General features: G+C 33.7%; 1 protein-coding gene and 1 long non-coding RNA gene across 2 annotated transcripts in view; one reads left to right on the top strand and one right to left on the bottom strand.

Moving 5' to 3' along the window:
• Nucleotides 1-21,751, top strand: part of LOC149806408 (uncharacterized) — a 764,942-nt gene that overhangs the window by 489,685 nt on the left and 253,506 nt on the right. The gene's annotated exons all lie outside the window — the stretch shown is intronic.
• Nucleotides 3,761-21,520, bottom strand: LOC149806409 (uncharacterized). Its single transcript, XR_016420167.1, has 3 exons — nt 21,159-21,520; nt 17,322-17,423; nt 3,761-6,724 (listed from the first exon to the last, which is right to left on the bottom strand). It is a non-coding gene; the product is annotated as an uncharacterized LOC149806409 (long non-coding RNA).

The raw sequence follows: 21,751 nt of genomic DNA, 5'->3' as shown, positions 1-21,751 counted from the left end.
AGATAGATCATTAGTCATGACAGATACCCAAACATTAAATAGATTTTTAGTCATGACAGATACCCAAACATTAGATAGATTATTAGTCATGACAGATACCCAAACATTAGATAGATCATTAGTCATGACAGATACCCAAACATTAAATAGATTTTTAGTCATGACAGATACCCAAACATTAAATAGATTTTTAGTCATGTCAGATTCCCAAACATTAAATAGATTTTTAGTCATGACAGATACCCAAACATTAAATAGATTTTTAGTCATGACAGATACCCAAACATTAGATAGATCATTAGTCATGACAGATACCCAAACATTAAATAGATTTTTAGTCATGTCAGATACCCAAACATTAAATAGATTTTTAGTCATGACAGATACCCAAACATTAAATAGATTTTTAGTCATGACAGATACCCAAACATTAAATAGATTTTTAGTCATGTCAGATACCCAAACATTAAATAGATTTTTAGTCATGACAGATACTAAAACATTAAATAGATTTTTAGTCATGACAGATACCCAAACATTAGATAGATTATTAGTCATGACAGATACTAAAACATTAAATAGATTTTTAGTCATGACAGATACCCAAACATTAGATAGATTATTAGTCATGACAGATACCCAAACATTAGATAGATTATTAGTCATGACAGATACCCAAACATTAGATAGATCATTAGTCATGACATATACTAAAACATTAAATAGATTTTTAGTCATGACAATATCCAAACATTAGATAGATTATTAGTCATGACAATACCCAAACATTAAATAGATTATTAGTCATGACAGATACCATTAAATAGATTATTAGTCATGTCAGATACTAAAACATTAAATAGATTTTTAGTCATGACAGATACCCAAACATTAGATAGATTATTAGTCATGACAGATACTAAAACATTAAATAGATTTTTAGTCATGACAATACCCAAACATTAGATAGATTATTAGCCATGACAATACCCAAACATTAGATAGATCATTATTCATGACAGATACCATTAAATAGATTATTAGTCGTGTCAGATTCCCAAACATTAAATAGATTTTTAGTCATGACAGATACCCAAACATTAAATAGATTTTTAGTCATGACAGATACCCAAACATTAGATAGATCATTAGTCATGACAGATACCCAAACATTAAATAGATTTTTAGTCATGTCAGATACCCAAACATTAAATAGATTTTTAGTCATGACAGATACCCAAACATTAAATAGATTTTTAGTCATGACAGATACCCAAACATTAAATAGATTTTTAGTCATGTCAGATACTAAAACATTAAATAGATTTTTAGTCATGACAGATACCCAAACATTAGATAAATTATTAGTCATGACAGATACCCAAACATTAAATAGATTTTTAGTCATGTCAGATACCCAAACATTAAATAGATTTTTAGTCATGACAGATACTAAAACATTAAATAGATTTTTAGTCATGACAGATACCCAAACATTAGATAGATCATTAGTCATGACAGATACCATTAAATAGATTATTAGTCATGTAGACTTTTTAGTATTCGGAAGTTAGCAGGGTTTACTATAATGTTGTAAATTATTTTTTTATGAAGTCTTCTCACAGACTGAATACCTTACTGGTATATATTTTCATGTTTAACAGAGTCAACTGATAATGTACTCTGGCTGATCCAAGTTTATATTTTTTGTTGTGGGGCACTACATAGACTCAAATATACATCAGATTCAAGTGCAAAGGGCATAGACCCTGATCTGCCATTGAAGTATGTGCCAGCAGAGTACAGGTCCTTGTTCTGCCTTTTTGCATAATTCCCTAGCAGATCTCTGGGTCTGTGTTGTTCTTTACAAACCAATCACTAGAAAGTTATGTAATGGCAGATCTGGGTCTGTATTGTTTGTGGTTGCATCTGACTTGTGTGCATGTACACATGTATTGTACAGGTAAATGTACAAGTTGTTGACATAGATTAGTACTATGGTACAAATAAAAAGTCAGATGTTTAAGATCAGTTTGCTTGAGATTGATATATTAGATACTGTAATATGGAGATAAATTCCACACTTCAGAAGTAACAGCAAATGGCAACTTACTGTTGGACCACTCGGGTGGCATAAGTGGTTAGAGTGTCTGCCTTAGATGCGGTAGGTCACAGGTTTGAACCAGCCTGGTTGTAGCCAGAGGCAGGTAAAAAGCTGCCTCATGTGGTGTTCAGCATTAAGAGGTTAGTGTTAGGACTGGTCGGCCTGATGTCGGGATATTATGTGACTGGGTGGGACATGATGCTACATGCCTGCAGCATAATGTCCCAGTGCTAGACATAACTATAAACTGCCACACGGCAGACATTGTGGTGATATGACTAAAATTGTTAAAGCAGTGTTAAAATCTAAATCAATCACACACACTCACACACGCATGCATGCAAGCACGCACACAACATACTGTTATTTTTTAGTTTAACACCATTTTTCCGCACAAGATTCTGTACTTGGTGGCCAGTTTGACTGGTTGGGAAGGAACCCTGTAAGAACCACCAACCCATGGGAAGTTATTGGCAGCTTTCTCACATACTCACATTGGCTGAGCCTGAGACTTGAACTCACAGAGGTGAGTTGACAGTGATCAGTATAGGCAAGCGCTTTAGACCACTCCGCCACCTAGGGTCCTGCATCTTCATGTGGACAAGTCGTGTAGTATGCAATGAAAGTGTTGATATGCTGACTGTTGATAAAAATCTTTTACTCAGTATGGTCCCTATATTACCCCTTTTCAGCAGTAACTAACTCTTTGCCTGTCTTTAAAACTTTTTATGTTGAATGATTAAATTGGGAAGGATCAGATTGTTTTCAGTATTATAATTTTCTGCCATTTCACTTTGACATGTGATTGCATGAAATTCGTACTAAGTTTAATAAATCTCTCACCTAAAAATGAGTGAGCATGAAAATCTATTTTTATGTTAAAACCGCATGCTTTAAAAATGAATTTGCCACTTACCAAAATCCCAGAGGGGGAATTTGCCAGGGAAATCTCTCAGTATGTGAACCTAATGGAGAAATTGTTGTTCCACTCTTCAAAATCTCAAAAGATGCAAGTCCTTTTGCTTCTGTAGAGTCAGTCATGGCTACATCTTTAAAGAGACTTTTGTAAGCTGTGGTCAGAACTGTTGGTCACTTATTGCAATATTTTGATATGATTACCTTATATATGCCCAGTTATAAGTCGAGTCAAACTGCAAACAAGAAAGATCCCGATCTGCCATTGCATACTGCACCTGCAGATCAGGTCTGTTTATTTGTTCTGTTGATTACTCTAACAAACTGCACAGACTAGATCTGCCAGTGCATTATGCAATGGCAGATCTGGGTCTGTGCATTTTGCTGTTGGACTTGTATCATAAGCATGTATATATGGTACATCAGACTTGGTCTGTTCACAGTAAATCACCATTCAATAATATAATAGCTGGAATTCATTGTGCCAATTCATGAAACTGAGTTGTGCAGATATTCTGCAGATATGTCAACCATTCCGATTTTGGCAGAATTATTCCTCCTTTTAACATCAAACTGTAATGCTGCCCTCTTACTAAGAGGTGTGGTTAATTGGATTTGGCTGGTGTTATCTAGAGGATGACCTCCCTCAATGTTGTAGCCCGGTGGGAATGGAAAGATAGAATTTCAACAGAGAACTGAGCAAGACTATTGGGAAGAAATAATGCAATATGAGCCTCCATAGACAAGAAAAATAATAAATTTAATCAAAACAAAGTAATAGTGGCAATTCCAATTCAACTTAAGTTACGTCAACAGAATTTAATAGCAGTGTATAATCTGGATTTATTTCATCATAATAACAAGTGGTGAAAAGAGTGCAATGTCCATGACTGATTGCATCATTCTTCCTTCCTTGACCATGTATCAATGTCTTCCTATTTCCTCGAGCCTTCCTATTCTCTATGCTTCACCACTTCCTGGACTTCCTAGTCCTTTATCCTGAACTCATCACTAGTTTTGTCGGACTTCTGTCTTCAGTCTGTCCTATCTCTCCCCAGAAAGCTGTTCCTTAAAGGACAAATTTACCCCATAATCTCTGTATGTACCACTTTCTACATGTACATAAAATTCCCTCACTTACATTACTCAGAAGCATTAATAACACTGCATAAATTCTGAACTAATCCAATAGAACATCACCCTTGCTTCACAGTGACTGGCCATAAATTAACATGTCAGCAGTATATCTAACATTACCATATCTCTTTATCTATGCTACCACATGCTTGATTACTATTGCATAAAATTCACAAAATTCTAGCTCACAGCAATCCCTAACTTACAAGATTATTTAAATATTGCAAAATCAGATATAAATATGCAATGATTATTAACTCATGATAATCAAAATCATCCTAACAGACAAAGAAAATTATTTCATATAACCCTATGAAATCCTATGTATATGAAAACTTGGATAGCATGCTTTTATCAGATTCTGTTAATGAACTAGTGACTGTAAAATTAAAGAGAATATTGCATAACACCTCTAGCATTGACAGATTTCCATGAAATTCAATAAATGATATATAATATGAATCCTGGTCATATCAAACACATTTGCACAAAATAAACAAAAATAGAAGATTAAATAGAAATTAAAATTGCATACCTTAATGCTGTTTTCTTTCAGAAATTGTGCATTCTAGCACTAAACCCTGTCTTTTCTTACAAGACAACCACCTGGTCCCCTTCTTTTGTTTAACAAGGAAAGCACTATTCTGTTTAGACTTCCTCAAGTCAAACTACTCTTTCTCAGGAATTTTAAGACTAAATATTTTTTACTAAGGTCATCACTTTAAATTTACATTACTTGTAAAGTGTACACCTTAATTTACTTTGGTCAATCTCAAGCAGCGGTTCCTACATTATCCCAAGTTAATCATTTCTTTCTTCAGATTTTAGATAGCCTAGACTCTTTGAACTATGATGCATATCAATTTCCCTTTGAAAAATGATAATTCAACATGGATTCCTATCAAGCGGTTATGGTTGGTAGCCCAAATGTTCACTTTCTCAGGACAGCATTGCAATACCCTGGTCAATCTCACTGAGTCATGAATGCCTGCCTTTCAAGTTTTTACACTGACATGGGGGGAGAAAAGAAGAAAGGTTGAAGTGACCCTTCACAAAGACTTTTCTGGCTTAAATGTGATAAAATTGTAATGATCAATGCATTCAACATTAAGGTTCAATACAGTTCAAAATTTGACACTTTACAATCACGTTCTGACAGATTCCTTTTCTTTAGTTACATGATATTTGATTTAGGCAAACAGCAACTCTTCCACCCTTACTTACATCACTATTGTAATCTCTTATCATATTTAGGTTTGTAGAAGTCACCAAAACAGTTCATTTGGAACAGCCTCGGATGCGGTAGGTCGTGAGTTGGATCACCGGTTGAGTCATACCAAAGACTTACAAAAATGGTACTAACAGCTGCCTCACTTGGCGTTCAGCATTAAGAGGTTAGTGTAAGAACTGGTCGGCCTGGTGTCAGGATAATATGACTGGGTGGGACATCATGCTACATGTCTGTGGCATGATGCCCCAGTGATAGACATCGCTATAAACTGACACATTGCAGACATCGCAGCAATATGACTGAAAAATTGTTAAAGCAATGTTAAAAATCCAAATCACACACACACACACAAACACAAACTCATTTGGAACAATCTAGAACTCATTGAAAAGCATCCTAAGACTGGTCAGTCAGAAATCATATCAACTTTGTTCCTTCATTCTCCTCAGAAAGTTAAAATACTGAAATGCATGGCAGTTGGGGATTATACAATCAGAAAAGTTCAAATTGCTACAAAAATTCCTGGCATTATACTCAAGGTTTCAACATTTGATTAAATCTCTTGCCCTTAAGTCGTTTCTCATGGACTTTTATCATGTGATATGGCAGGAGCAATGACTAAAGAAAACACTTTTTTTTTAAAAAGCACATTGAATCGATGACTTTTATGTTTAGAATAAATTGTTGGATACAAATTTAAAATAATTTCTATTTTTATGTTAAGATTCTTTTTTTTAATTTTTATTCTAGGGTGTCATTCCTATTTAACATCTGGAGTGATTTGCATATCTTCATTCTCACACACTGTATATAGTAGTTTATATAATAATGAATAATTCCAAAGAGAAAAGCCTTTTTTTATATTACATCAACAAGATTATAGCTTTGAAGTCTTGGAGAACAGTTTCTTTTCTTTCTTCAGGCAAATATTTATGGGGGTAGACTACTTCCTGCATATTTGTGCATTATTAATATACTGCTATCACTGTGATCAGATATAAATTGTCTGAAGTTTGTAGAGCATAACTTGAATTGGATAAGACATCTGTATTACCAAGGGAGGTGGTATCAAGCATAGTTGTGGCTAAGATCTCACAGGGAGAAATTTTTTAAAAAATTATTTATCTGTGTGAATTTCTTTTGAACTTAGATATGTGTTTATTGGTGTTTTTTTCTTCCTTTATCTAAATATAATTACTTTTTGAACTAATAAATTGGATATAATGTTTCTTTTCCCTAACAGCTGATTAGAACTTGACTTAACTTGATTGTAGGCATCACATGAAGATCTTGGATTCAAATGCTGCAGATCTGCTCTCAAATATGGTCAGTTGCTGCTAAAAATGGAAGAAAGAAAGAAAACAAATTAGCTTCTTTGGAAAAAGAATTTGACCAATCTTCATGGAAAGCATTCTGACTTAAAGGGCTTTAAAATTTGTACACTGATACCAGCCTGCAATGCAATATGGCTGCCATTATTACAAACAGAGTGAAACTAGCTTCTCAGAAATTGTTTGGTAGAAACTGACCAGATTTGACAGAGATAATAGGGAGTTCCAAATTTTATTAAGATGACCACTGTTACTGAAAATTGAAAATCCTTTACAAGATATTAAACAAAACACTGAACAGAATTTAACTAAAGTTTACAAACCGGGCATAAAGCAGTTGCAAGGTCACCCATATGATGCCAGCCTGGCATGAAGCAGTTGTAAGGTCATCCATATGATGCCAACTTGGCATGAAGCAATTGTAAGGTCATCCATATGATGCCAACTTGGCATGAAGCAATTGTAAGGTCATCCATATGATGCCAACTTGGCATGAAGCAGTTGTAAGGTCATCCATATGATGCCAACCTGGCATGAAGCAGTTGTAAGGTCATCCATATGATGCCAACCTGGCATGAAGCAATTGTAAGGTCATCCATATGATGCCAACTTGGCATGAAGCAATTGTTAGGTCATCAATATGATGCCAACCTGGCATGATGCAATTGTAAGGTCATCCATATGATGCCAGCCTGGCATGAGGCAATTGTAAGGTCATCCATATGATGCCAACCTGGCATGAGGCAGTTGTAAGGTCATCCATATGATGCCAACCTGGCATGAAGCAGTTGTAAGGTCATCCATATGATGCCAACCTGGCATGAAGAAGTTGTAAGGTCATCCATATGATGCCAACTTGGCATGAGGCAGTTGTAAGGTCATGCATATGATGCCAACCTGGCATGAGGCAGTTGTAAGATCACCCATATGATGCCAGCCTAGCATGAAGAAGTTGTAAGGTCATCCATATGATGCCAATCTGGCATGAAGCAATTGTTAGGTCATCCATATGATGCCAACCTGGCATGAAGCAGTTGTAAGATCATCCATATGATGCCAGCCTAGCATGAAGAAGTTGTAAGGTCATCCATATGATGCCAATCTGGCATGAAGCAATTGTTAGGTCATCCATATGATGCCAACCTGGCATGATGCAATTGTAAGGTCATCCATATAATACCAAACTGGCATGAGGCAGTTGTAAGGTCATCCATCTATATGATGCCAACCTGGCTTGAAACAATTGTAAGGTCATCCATATGATGCCAACCTGGCATGAAGCAGTTGTAAGATCATCCATATGATGCCAGCCTAGCATGAAGAAGTTGTAAGGTCATCCATATGATGCCAACCTGGCATGAAGCAATTGTAAGGTCATCCATATGATGCCAATCTGCCATCAGATATGACTGCTATTTCTGAAATATTAAAAAATCTCAGCTTCTTGTTGCTTTTGTTTGGGGTTTTTTGGTTTTAAAAAATGCAAGCTTTGATCAGATTTGACAGAAACTGTTCAAGCATGAATGCCTTCCAGATTGATACAAATGATAATGTTCTGCCATCAAATATGGTACCATTACTAAAAGTAGCAAGAAAGTTGTGCAACTTATCAAGAAGAAACTGCCAAATAGACTTTTAACCAACTTGACACAATATATTCTTGGCATAGGGGTCTTTCAGTATTGGACAATGATGGTGGTGTGTTATCACATATAGATTAAGATACAAAAATATAGAAACCCTGGAACATATCCAGATAAGCAGCTTTGGAAGAAATCTTGACAGCAATCATTCAAAAAACCTAGATTCCTTGGCCAACTTCTTGTACATTTGGAAATGAGGTAGATATCAGACAGGTATGCAGTCTCAGACCCACTTGGGCCTCTTACAATTTTAAACATTGTATTCACCTTGAAAGTCTGAATCAAGGAAAGTCTCTGCATAAAAGTTGCATTCCTTTGGAGCTACAATTTAATTTTTCAGATGTTCTGAAATCTGTTTTTCTCTCTCAAAAATCAAATAAATAATTGTGTGTATGTGTGATTTGAATTTTGAATGTAGTTATAAAAAAATGTCAGTCATATTGCCACAGTGTCTGCAGTGTGTCAGTTTATAGTGATGTCTAGCACTGGGACATCATGCCACAGCCATGTAGCATTATGTCCCACCTACACACATTATCCTGACACCAGGCCAACCAGTCCTAACACCAACCTCTTAATGCTTAGTACCATTTCTGTAAGTCTTTGGTAAAACTCAGACATGTTGGAACCGTAACCTTCTGCATTTGAGATGGACACTCTAACCACTAGGCCATCAGAGCGGTCCCCAAATAAATAAGCAGATGGATTTTTGTTAAATGTTACCTTTTTAAGTGGTATATACCATATACAGTCCTCTACATTATGTCCAACTGAAAAATGTATTAAACCAGATTTGCTGGTGCATTATGTGATGGCATATCTGGGTCTGTGTTGTTTGACTTTGTTGATGATAATCATTTTACTGAGGTTTTCCTAGTACTTTTCCATCTTACAAAAGTAAATTTTAAAAAGTTGAGTTTTAGTAAGAATATTATTCCCATCAAAAGCCATTCTGAATTATATGCCATTCATTGTTTTTAGCTCAACTAGTCCTTGGCCAGAAGGGGATGGTTTGTCCATCTGTTAGCACAAATTTGTAATTGCTACTCTTCTTAAAGCTACTTGGAGGATTCCTATGAAAATTTACTCGCACATTCATCACATGGTCTAGTTGATCCTAATTGTAAATGGTGCCGTTTGGACAGTCAATATTTCACTTCATATCAACATTAGGTTTTTACTAGACTTCTTATGTCTGGTTGGTAACAAATAAAAATGGTACCAATTTGACATACAGTATGTCCACCACAGCAGCCATCTTGAAAATCTTGTTTTCACTACTGCTGAATATGTGGTCTAAGATGACTATTTAGTCCTGAATGAAAATAGTGCCATCTGACATCCAATATGACTGCCACATCAGCTATCTTAAAAATCTTGTTTTTGTTATTGCTTCTCCTCCTGAACAGATGGTTGCATCAATGTAAGGTTTTTCTAAAAGACTTCATATGGTGTCTAGTTGGTCTTAAATAAAAGTCGTGTCAATCTGATGTCCAGTTTGGCTGCAACAGCATCCATCTTGAAATCTTGTTATCACTACTTCTTCTGAATGGAAAGTCATATTGACATGGAGTTTTCACCAGAAGACTTCTTATGAAGTCTGGTTAATCCTAGATTAAAATTTTGCTAATCTGATGTCTAGTACTTGTTATAATGTTTTTTTATTATCCTGACTTAAAATAGTCCTTATCTGACATCCAGTACATGTTCATCTTGAAATTCTTGTTTTGTACTGTCTTGAAAATCATGTTATCACTACTTCCCATGAAGGATGATCTTTATGACATGAGTTTTCAAAAAAAATTCTAATGATATCTGCTTTGTCCTAAATGAAAACATAGACAACCGTACATCCAGTATATCCACTATATAGCTAAAGAATATTGGAGATGGTTTCAACACTTGGCATTTAAAAAGAAGAAATGGCCTTATCCTGAATTCCTCTATATATAAAAATTCACCCAGTAGAGCATCAGTCTCTTTGAGGTACTTTTGGATGCTATTCTATGGAATGTTTGCAAATTAATGATATTGATTGATATTCCTGTGATTTTCATAAGTACAGTTTCCCCTTAAAGTTCAAATCTGGAGATTTTTATATAAAAAAAATGATAGTGAATAAATTAATTTTGCTGATAGTTTTAAACACCAGTTAGACATGTATTACCACACCAGGAAATAGTCTGCAGGTAATTTTCTCTCACATGCAACTACTGCCCTTAACTACATTTAAAGAGAAATATATTATAAAATGCTATGAAGCAGAAGCAAATGGTTCACTGCAAATTAAATGATAAATAATAATCAATACCTGACACCTGGGGAAAATGGTTCACTGCAAATTAAATGATAAATAATAATCAATACATGACACACCTGGGGAAAATGGTTCACTGCAAATTAAATGATAAATAATAATCAATACATGACACACCTGGGGAAAATGGTTCACTGCAAATTAAATGATAAATAATAATCAATACATGACACACCTGGGAAAATGGTTCACTGCAAATTAAATGATAAATAATAATCAATACATGACACACCTGGGGAAAATGGTTCACTGCAAATTAAATGATAAATAATAATCAATACATGACACACCTGGGGATGTTTCAGAAGTTGTTTTAGTGCACATATCAATCAAATGGAAAAGCAAACTGAATTTTAAAATCAATGTAAAATACTAATACATTGATTTATAAATTGAATACATAATCTTGAACGAAAGTCACTTCTTCCAGCCTAATTTACAAGTTATACCCATGTATGCAGCAATGAGGAGTTTTGCTGTCTGATCTATATAATGTACCCTATTTTTTTATGTTGCAAGTCAGTGCTGAATATAAGGTTGAAGTGTGTTTAATTTTAGGTCTCATGGTGACCAAGCCAAGTGAGCCTTGACAGTTATATATACACAGTTATATTTACAGCTTTTCCTCAAAGTCCACTTGACTACTTTGCACATCATTTTTTAGAAGAAGCAGTCTGGTATCAACATCTTTCAAAATTGTTGTCAGCTGTTCTGTCTTCCATATGGCCATCATTACTAACAATAAAAATAAGAAACATAAACAACTGAAAAAAAATAATATCAGATTTGAATGAAAATATCCAGGCATGTTTGAGGGTCTTTCAGATTTGTTTGACAGGATGCCAATCCATCATCAAATATGGCCAACATTACTAAAAATAGAAAGTATTTTCAACTGACTTTTCTAAAAACCCACTTGACAGAATTTGACCAAAGGACAAGATTCTAGAAGGGCTTATTTTGGCCCCCAATCAGATTCCTATAAAACTTTTATGAATAAAAGAGGTCCCTCTCTCGTCCCAAAATATATATGTATTTCTCATCCAGTTTAACATTTAATAAAGAAAATATACTATTAAAAACTTGATTCTTTTCTCCTCTGTCATGGAACCCATTTTATTGGATTTTGGGCTAACATGTCCCTATGAAGCTGACTGCAGAAAGAGATACACCTACAATTCTGCATTTGCACACAGTATGCCTAATAATCAATGATAATATGTAGAAATATGTATTTTTGTTTTAAAAAATTGACTAAGTGATGTATATATTTACATTTAGTATGGTAGTTTACCTCTGGCACCTATTTTCATTTTCACTGAAAAAGTTATGCTGATGTTTATGTTTAACAATGATTAAGCATATGTGGGAATTTCTTTACCATAAATAAACGCTCAAAAACCTAACTGATCTTTGTGCAGTAGCAATAGCTGTATGTTGCTACTCTGTATCAAAACCAGATGTTCAGAAGGTAAGTGGTCAAAGCAGTTTTGTGTATGTATTGGTAGGGAAAGTTTACATTATACTTTATTTTATTACCAATTCAATCAAATTATTCATTATATTGCTCATTGATCACAAAATTCAGGTACTTGTTATGAGAGAGAGGGGACATTAGCAGAGTGTACAGGCACCTGTTTCTTATTTTATATGATTAATGGACTCACAATTGAAGAGAAGAAAAACAAATTTAAAACAAAGTATTATTACAAATGTATCTGCTCCTTTGTGTACATCGCTCACCCCTCGTCCCACCATTATTTCATCAACATCATTACTGTCACTTAATCAGTTAGAAGTCATGCAAACATTTGCCTGTCATTTGGCTGTGATTTGCCTGTCATCATTTGCCTATCATTTACTTATATTCTTGCTCTGATGCATAAAAGTAAAAAGAACCTATTTTATATGCACTGTATTAGTTGAAAAGAACCTATTTTATATCCACTGTATTAGTTGAAAAGAACATATTTTATATCCACTGTATTAGTTGAAAAGAATCTATTTTATATCCACTGTATTAGTTGAAAAGAACCTAATTTATATGCACTGTATTAGTTGAAATGAACCTATTTTATATGCACTGTATTAGGTGAAAAGAATCTATTTTATATCCACTGTATTAGTTGAAAAGAACCTATTTTATATCCACTGTATTAGTTGAAAAGAACCTATTTTATATCCACTGTATTAGTTGAAAAGAACCTATTTTATATCCACTGTATTAGTTGAAAAGAACCTATTTTATATGCACTGTATTAGTTGAAAAGAATCTATTTTATATCCACTGTATTAATTGAAAAGAACCTAATTTATATGCACTGTATTAGTTGAAATGAACCTATTTTATATGCACTGTATTAGTTGAAAAGAACCTATTTTATATCCACTGAATTAGTTGAAAAGGACCTATTTTATATCCACTGTATTAGTTGAAAAGAACCTATTTTATATCCACTGTATTAGTTGAAAAGAACCTATTTTATATCCACTGTATTAATTGAAAAGAACCTATTTTATATCCACTGTATTAGTTGAAAAGGACCTATTTTATATGCACTGTATTAGTTGAAAAGGACCTATTTTATATCCACTGTATTAGTTGAAAAGGACCTATTTTATATCCACTGTATTAGTTGAAAAGAACCTATTTTATATCCACTGTATTACTTGAAAAGAACCTATTTTATATGCACTGTATTAGTTGAAAAGAATCTATTTTATATCCACTGTATTAAATGAAAAGAACCTATTTTATATGCACTGTATTATTTGAAATGAACCTATTTTATATGCACTGTAGTAGTTGAAAAGAACCTATTTTATATCCACTGTATTAGTTGAAAAGAACATATTTTATATGCACTGTATTAGTTGAAAAGGACCTGATTTATATCCACTGTATTAGTTGAAAAGAACCTATTTTATATGCACTGTATTAGTTGAAAAGAATCTATTTTGTATCCACTGTATTAGTTGAAATGAACCTATTTTATATGCACTGTATTAGTTGAAAAGAATCTATTTTATATCCACTGTATTAGTTGAAAAGAACCTATTTTATATGCACTGTATTAGTTGAAAAGAATCTATTTTATATCCACTGTATTAATTGAAAAGAACCTATTTTATATGCACTGTATTATTTGAAATGAACCTATTTTATATCCACTGTATTAGTTGAAAAGAATCTATTTTATATCCACTGTATTAGTTCAAAAGAACCTATTTTATATCCACTGTATCAGTTGAAAAGAACCTATTTTATTATCCACTGTATTAGTTGAAAAGAACCTATTTGATATGCACTGTATTAGTTGAAAAGAACCTATTTTATATCCACTGTATTAGTTGAAAAGAATCTATTTTATATCAAATATATTAGTTGAAAAGAACCTATTTTATATCCACTGTATTAGTTGAAAAGAACCTATTTTATATCGAATGTATTAGTTGAGAAAACATTCCTAAGGTAAAAAGAAAAAAATACAATGTATATAGAGGCTCGAAAGAAAATAGCAGAAAAATCCCCCTTTCCCCAAAATAAATATAAAATCAAGCCTTGAATACATGTACACCATTTGTTCAATGTTCAGTTTAATGACGAAACAAGGAAAATAAGGAAACTTTCAGGTCTGATAAATGTCAAAAATGCTTTTCTTGTGCTTTGATTGGGAATCCAGTCAATGTCCAACTTACATGTACAAATTAATGTACATACACAAAACACACATTTACAAAAAGAAAGTTGAAAAATAATACAAAATATGTTAACACATTCAAAATGCAGCAACTGAACATTAATATAATTTTTTGGGGAGGGAGAGAGAGCATTGGTTGCTCAGTTGTAGAGCATCAGATTTGTAATCTAAGAGTCAGGGGTGCCTTACCTTCCCAGCTACAGCCCAGACAGGTTTGTCATTGTAGCTTCCACTTCCTTGGCATGAGAAAGCTGTCAGGACTCATGGTACTAATTCAGTTCCCATAGCCTTTGCAAACACCAAGATATTAAAAAATCAATAACTTTAAATTTTTGAGTGCTCATGATTAAATCTATATTTATCAGTATAGATGAAACCTGGATGTCAGCTTCTCTGTAGAGAAAAGGATATGAGCCATGGCATTTTTTGGACCTGCATGTGTTTGAAACATGTGCTTTCAATTCCACACCAAAGAGTCAGGTGCTAATTTGAGTAATGAGTGTTCCAAACTCAAGACTGTTAAAGGACTGAAATTCCCTCAATAAAACAATTGTCTCTATTTTTTTCACCTACAGCTAGGATAAGCTCTCAAAAGATTCTTTTTCCTGCAACATAACTTACATTATTAACCAGTCCTGGTAAGCCAAGCCCATATATACTCTATTTTATTTCACCCATTTCTAGGCTGGTTCCCATTTTTCCATATTATTAGTACCGTGTGTCCATCATTGTCTACAAAGTGCTGTTAACCCCCACTTCCTGCCATTTTTTGACAACATTAATATCTAAGCAACCAGTTGAAATTGCAGTATTTTATAGAAATTAAATTTTGAGTTACTTTTAATCTACTAATTTAAACTTCCAGATAGATAACAGTTTAAGTTATTCCTCAGAAACTTATAACAAATATAAAGTAAGACGGAAATAAAGAAATTGTGTTAACAGAATATGCATGAAATAAAGATGACAAAATAAATAGAAACTAATTATATTTGGAGGAAAGCAAAAGAAAAAGATAAAAGATAAAATGAAACGTTTTTGCAACATTGCACCATTGACCTCCTTTAATTTAACAGCTAAATGGCCTGGTGAGATTCCTTCTGGTACTAGATATATCCAAGCCTTAGATTATCTGGGTGTTTTTTGTTGCTTTTTTTAATTTAAAAAATACATTAGATGTTATACACATTGTTACTCTAAAAGTAAACAAATTGTACAATGTTCCTTTTCTTCAATAAATATTTCTTTTGAAAATTGCTGCAATCAATAATTTGTGGTATAATATGCCTGTAGTCTATCTCTGGTTAATGACTGTTTATTTAAAGCAGTGAAGTAAAATAAATTAAATAAAATAAACTAAATTTGTTTTTTACTGGATTCTGTATAGATTCCATAACTTTAATGTATGGGTGTGAGTGACACGTATCAGTATGTTTGAAATCATATTAGAGTAGAAAACAAATTCAAATACAATTTAATATGATGAGGTAATGAAAAAATACACTTGAGATTTTACTTCTTACGGTCATTCCATTTTAAAAGACCGTTTTAGTCAAAACTAGCATTATTGGCTGCTACATCTTCTTTGGCTGTGAATATCACTCTTCTGTATTCAGCTGCTCTCACCCAAATATCCTGAATATGATTTGCATTTAAGAATGCCTCAGATGCAGTCAGAAACAGAAAAAAGAAAATAATGCAATTGCCCGTACAAAAAGCAATTGACATTTGAACGTTAATTTTGTTTAAGAAACATAAAATGGCATTTTGTGTGACTTGTGAATTGAAGCCTTAAAATTGTATGGCAGTGAAAATGGCAGCTGGTCTAAGTTACAGTTTTCCATAATTTTTCTGCTCTTTAGCGATGAGCACAAACAAGAACATATATGAAATCTGGATACTTGTTAGTTGCTTACAAAAGTAGCTTCTCTCAAAATATTAGATGTGTTCTCAAATGTGCAGTTAGTTTTTGACGACATCAAAATCAAGCAAAATTTGAGTTTTTCATTGAACACAGTGCTGTTTATTTATAAACACCTTATCAAAACCTTTGATACAAAGCATCCTTGTTTAAATGATGGCGATCTGCCATCAAAGATGGCTACCAGGTCTATCATATACAGCTACCATAACTAAAAGTGACAATATCTTTAAATGACTTGTTATCAGAAACTAATGACAAAGAGGCCTATCAAATATTATGCACATGATGCCAGTCTGCAATCAGATATGGCTGCCATTGCTTAGATGAGAAAAGCATATAAAAGACTTGTTAAAAAGCATTTTAACAAATATTGACCAAATTTGACAGGAAGTATTAAGAGATTATGACCTTTCACAGTTTGACCAAATTATGTCAGCCTGCTGTCAAGTGTGGCTACTTTTACTTAAATAGATTCAGATTTAGTTAACTCCTTAGAAGAAAGATCAAAGCAGAATTTTACCAGATATGATGGAACACATCTTGGCATTAAGGTCTTTCCCAAATTTTTCATTGAATCTGGCCATCAGCGCAGAAAATCCTTCCAAACACCACTGAAAAAAATCTGACCAAAAACATCTTGGCAGTATGTCATCATGACATCTTGGCAGAATTTAACCAAAAACATCTTGGCATGATGGGCTTGTTAAGTCGATACAGATGATGCCAATCTGACATCATATTTAAATGCCAGTATTACAAATATTTTTTTAAAACTATGGAAGATGATGACTATTTGGATGTAGAAGTGAACCCTCTTATCTGCAGGCGTCCTAGTCATCCCATTTTCCAAACCAGTTTCGTTACTATTGTAACTCGTCAGAGGGAATAATATGAGTTTATTCGTTTGTTCAGTGTATTATGTCATAGTGTGGTTTATATACACCTTTGTCGCTGGTGATGCCGGTGCAGCTGGTATAACTACTTGTAAGGTCATGTGACTAGTATTTTCGTAACTTACAATTGTAGTATCCGGGTTCTGAAATAAACCATTGTCTTGTAGCTGAGATTCACTAATTCTCCCCGTTTCATCAGTGCATGGAATGCCAATATGTAGGTGAGCCTAAAAGAAAATTCCAAGTCAGAATAAAAGAGCACTTGAGGGATATCTGTAATCATAAAGATTCCCCAGTGTCTAAACATTTTAATCTATCTGACCACAACATAGATTGTGTTAAATATCGGATAATAGAAATTATTAAATCTGATCCAGAGCTCTCCAGTAGAACTATTTTTAGGAATGATATAGAATTTTATTGGATATACCAATTACATAATTATATAATTTGTAGCCAGTAGGGATTAACATCTTGGTCCAAATGGGAGTACAGGCATTTTTTAAAACTCAATTTATTATTATTAATAATCTGATTATTCAATGAACATTGCCAGTTTATCTGACAGGGGTAAATACTCCTGCATTTTTGCATAGGAACATAACCGAGGACCCTTGGAGCCGATCAGTAGTAGGGATTAACATCTTTGTCAAAATGCGAGTACAGGCATTTTTAACTTATTTTTTAAAAACTTTTTTAAAACTACTCCTGAAAAGGTAGTCACTTGACAGAATTTGACCAAATTTGTCAGAAAACATCCAAGCTTATAGGCTGTTTCAACTTTATAGAAATGATGCACATCCACCATGAATTATGACAGTTGTTACTAAATATAGAAATTCCTAGAAACAGTTGTCTTCTTTGCAGTCAACAGCTCAACAAGAAATTTGTACAGATTGCTTTCTGTTGATCCAGATTTCTTGGATAAATGCTCATACATTCGACCACATGTCAGCCCAGTGAGCTGTCCACTCTTTCATATATTTTTGTTGTTCTTGTTTTGGGTTTAGCACCATTTTTTAAGTACATGATAGGCTATGGTGACCAGTATATCTGTTGGTCAAAGAACCCAGACAAACCCTGGGAAGAACCACTAACCCACAGGAAGCTACAGGCAAGTTTTTTCACATACCCACACTGGCCAGGTCTGAGACTTGAACTTGCATGGACAGTATTGAGATGGCAGTGATCAGTTAGGTAGAGTACTTAGACCACCTTGCCATGGGGGTGGGGGGGACTCTGAGTGATCACTCACACATATCACTTCTTTTTCTGTGAGTTTGAGTCTTGGCTTGACCAGTGTGTGTATGTAAGAAAGCTTGTCAGCATCTTCCCATGGATTGGTGATTCTTGATTCTTCCAATGGTCTTTCCAGGTTCTTCCTTTACCAAATATACTGGCTGCCATATATGTTGACCATGAGATGAAAAATGGTGTTGAAACCCACAGAACCAAACTACTGCTTCTAATGACCATTTATATGAGTCCATCCATCCATATTCCTTTTTACAGGTCAAATCTAGTCAAGAATACTGTATTTTATGCCATATAAATCAATGTGGAGGGTCAGTGTTAAAAGCAAAAATGACACATTTATAAAGTACTCCCTCATTACAGTGTTGACAGGAAAATAGATATGTATGCAATACACATTACAATATTGACAGAAAAATACAGATATATACATTACTCATTACAATGCTGACAGAAAAATAGACTTAAACAGTACTTGCTGATTACAATGCTGTTGGAAAAATACATATACAGTACTCAGTCATTACAATGCTGCCAAAAAATATACAGTAATCACTTGTTACAAATGCTGTCAGAAAAATACAGGTTTATATAGTACTCTCATGACATGCTGTCAACAAAAATATAATTTGTACAATACTATCAGGACAAATGCTGTCAAAATAGGCTTCTGTAGTACTCCTTAATTGCAATGCTGTCAAAACAGGAATCTGTAGTACTCATTAATAACAATGCTGTCAAAATAGACTTCTGTGGTACTCATTAATTACAATGCTATCAAAATAGGCTTCTGTAGTACTCATTAATTACAATGCTGTCCAAATAGGCTTCTGTAGTATTCATTAATTACAATGCTGTCAAAAGAATTGCATATACTGTCCAAAACATAAACTTGTACAGAACTCGTTACAATTCTGTAATAAAAGAAAAATTTCATACTTATTACAGCACTGTCAACAAAAAATAGACTTGCACAGATCTAACTCATTACGTTGCCATTAAAAAATTACTGGCTTGTACATATTCACTCATTATAATGGTCTCACCAAAAATACTGAGACTTGAACATTACTCTTTCATGATATTGCCATCAGAAAAGAAATTAAAAAGTACTCACTGATTGGATCATCTTAATTACCATAACGCCGTAATATTTTTATCCACAGGCACCTAGCCTCACAACACTTATTTTGTTGGTCAGTCCATACCATCCCATCCCATCCGGTCAGTTACATATTTTCTTTTTGATCAGTTACTTTTTAAGTGTTTAATATATTTCAGCCAGAGTGGTATGAGACTTTATATTAGAATGACCTAATAAAATTTGACTATATTTATGGACCCCAGTTTGATCAAAAGAACTTGATCCTTGCATATTGAAATAAGCTTGCTTCACTTGAATTGTATTAGTGGGGGCATCTCTGTTGTAAGGACACATTTCATTTTTATTTTCCCATCAGTCTCTCTTGCTTTGATGTTTACCATATATACTTACCTACAGAGTCCAAATACAAAGAAAAATTTAAAAAAAGACCCTGATCAGCTGTTGCAGATTATGCTGACAGATCAGTGTCTATGCTGTTTTGTCATCTGATTAGTCCAGACAAATTGCACAGACCCAGATCTACCAGAGCATTATGCAATGACAGATCTGGGTCTGTGAAGTTTGCAGTGTGATTGAAGTTATATGTAAGTATATATGGTAATGTTAATGCTGGTATTGAATATTTTGTCATCAAATAATAATCAACTGCAGTTACAATGCATTTTAATAATTGATAATTATGTTCTCTTTAGGCACAATCTGCCTGCATTTGTTAGTTACTTTATGTGGTAAATGTGATTGATCATTTCAGTTGGTGAACACCTTACCTGTTACACATTTGATCACGGCAAATACTGTCTGTACTCACTTTTAAGTGAGTCAAACTGCAAACAACAAAGATCCAGTTCTCCTGTAGCATGATAACCCGCAGAACAGGGTCTGTGCTATTTGTTCTACTGATTAATCTTTATAATTTGCACAGATCCAGATCTGCCAGCGCATTATGGATCCTTGTGGTTTCGAGTTGTACTCATCTTATAAACAAGTATATATGGTATATAGTTGGTAATTTTCTGATATGGATGATTTAATTCAATGAAAGAAATTGTTTGAAATTTTCTAGTTGGTTAAAACTGTCATAGACAATCAACACCATTTTTCTCTCATGGTTCAGAAAGCTTCAGTTTTAACATTTTCAAGAAAAGATGAAATTTAATTCAAATACTTTGTGTATTGAATCAAAAATCTCTTGCATGTGAAGTCCAATTGTATATCCTGTGCAACTTGATTTAGTGTAGTGAGTAAATGTCGGGTTTTTAACTTGTCATCAGTACCCATGGTTTGACGAAATACATGACAAGTGCTACTTTGGATTATTTTCAACTGGTTATGTTAAGTGACCTGTTTCAGAGTCGTTAAATGGAGTGATTTAATACAATATTATCCAATGCAGTATTATTTCTTCCATTGTATCCAATCAAAGATAAAGTTTTTGATTACATAGAAAAAATAAATTGCCATCTGAGTTGTAAAATGCATAAAAGAATACCCAGTGTCAGGTGAATTTGTCTGATTCATTTAATTCTTATTGTGCAGATTAAAATTAACCTAGGCTAAAAGTAGTAATACAAGGTTTATTTCGTTGAATATAAAAAAGACTGACCTTAAGTCATGGATACTTCCTAGGTGGTATCTCATTCTAACTAGAAGTCTTGGTCACAATAGAATAAACTCTGTCAATTGTGTCTGAGAGAACCCTCAAGTATATGTAATCAAACACATTAAGTAACAGCCATTGTAATCACTACTATTTGATCCAGTCTGGTGAGTAAATGTCTTCTACTTTTGCCGATAAATGTTAGACGTAGGTAAAAACTTGGGCAGTTTCCTGTGGTGATAATGTGGGGAAGATCACAGGCGACAGTAGAGTCATTGTGATGCATAAACTCTATTCAAATCAAAGTAGGTTTCAGATTTGACCTCCCTAGGAGAGTATGGGGATTAGTAAAGTTTTAAATTTCTAGAAACATTCTTTGCATTATACGACGTTTTAACTTGCTATGCAAATATTGACTTTGGTATTGATTAAAATACCTGGTGAGAATTCTTCAAATAACTTTCCAAATGTTGTCTCTCTACTCAGATAATGTTGTGATTGTAAGAAATATAATTTACCAACTGATGGTTTTACTTATTTACTATTAAAATGAACTATGACCAAACTGTGAAAATCTTACGAGATAAATGCTTATTGTA

Source organism: Sinohyriopsis cumingii, chromosome 1 (genome assembly GCF_028554795.1).
Source record: "Sinohyriopsis cumingii isolate HCF-2022 chromosome 1, ASM2855479v2, whole genome shotgun sequence".
In the NCBI taxonomy this organism is placed as follows: Eukaryota; Metazoa; Mollusca; class Bivalvia; order Unionida; family Unionidae; genus Sinohyriopsis; species Sinohyriopsis cumingii.
Note: the sequence above shows the minus strand (reverse complement) of the source record. Positions and strands in the feature narration are given on the sequence as shown.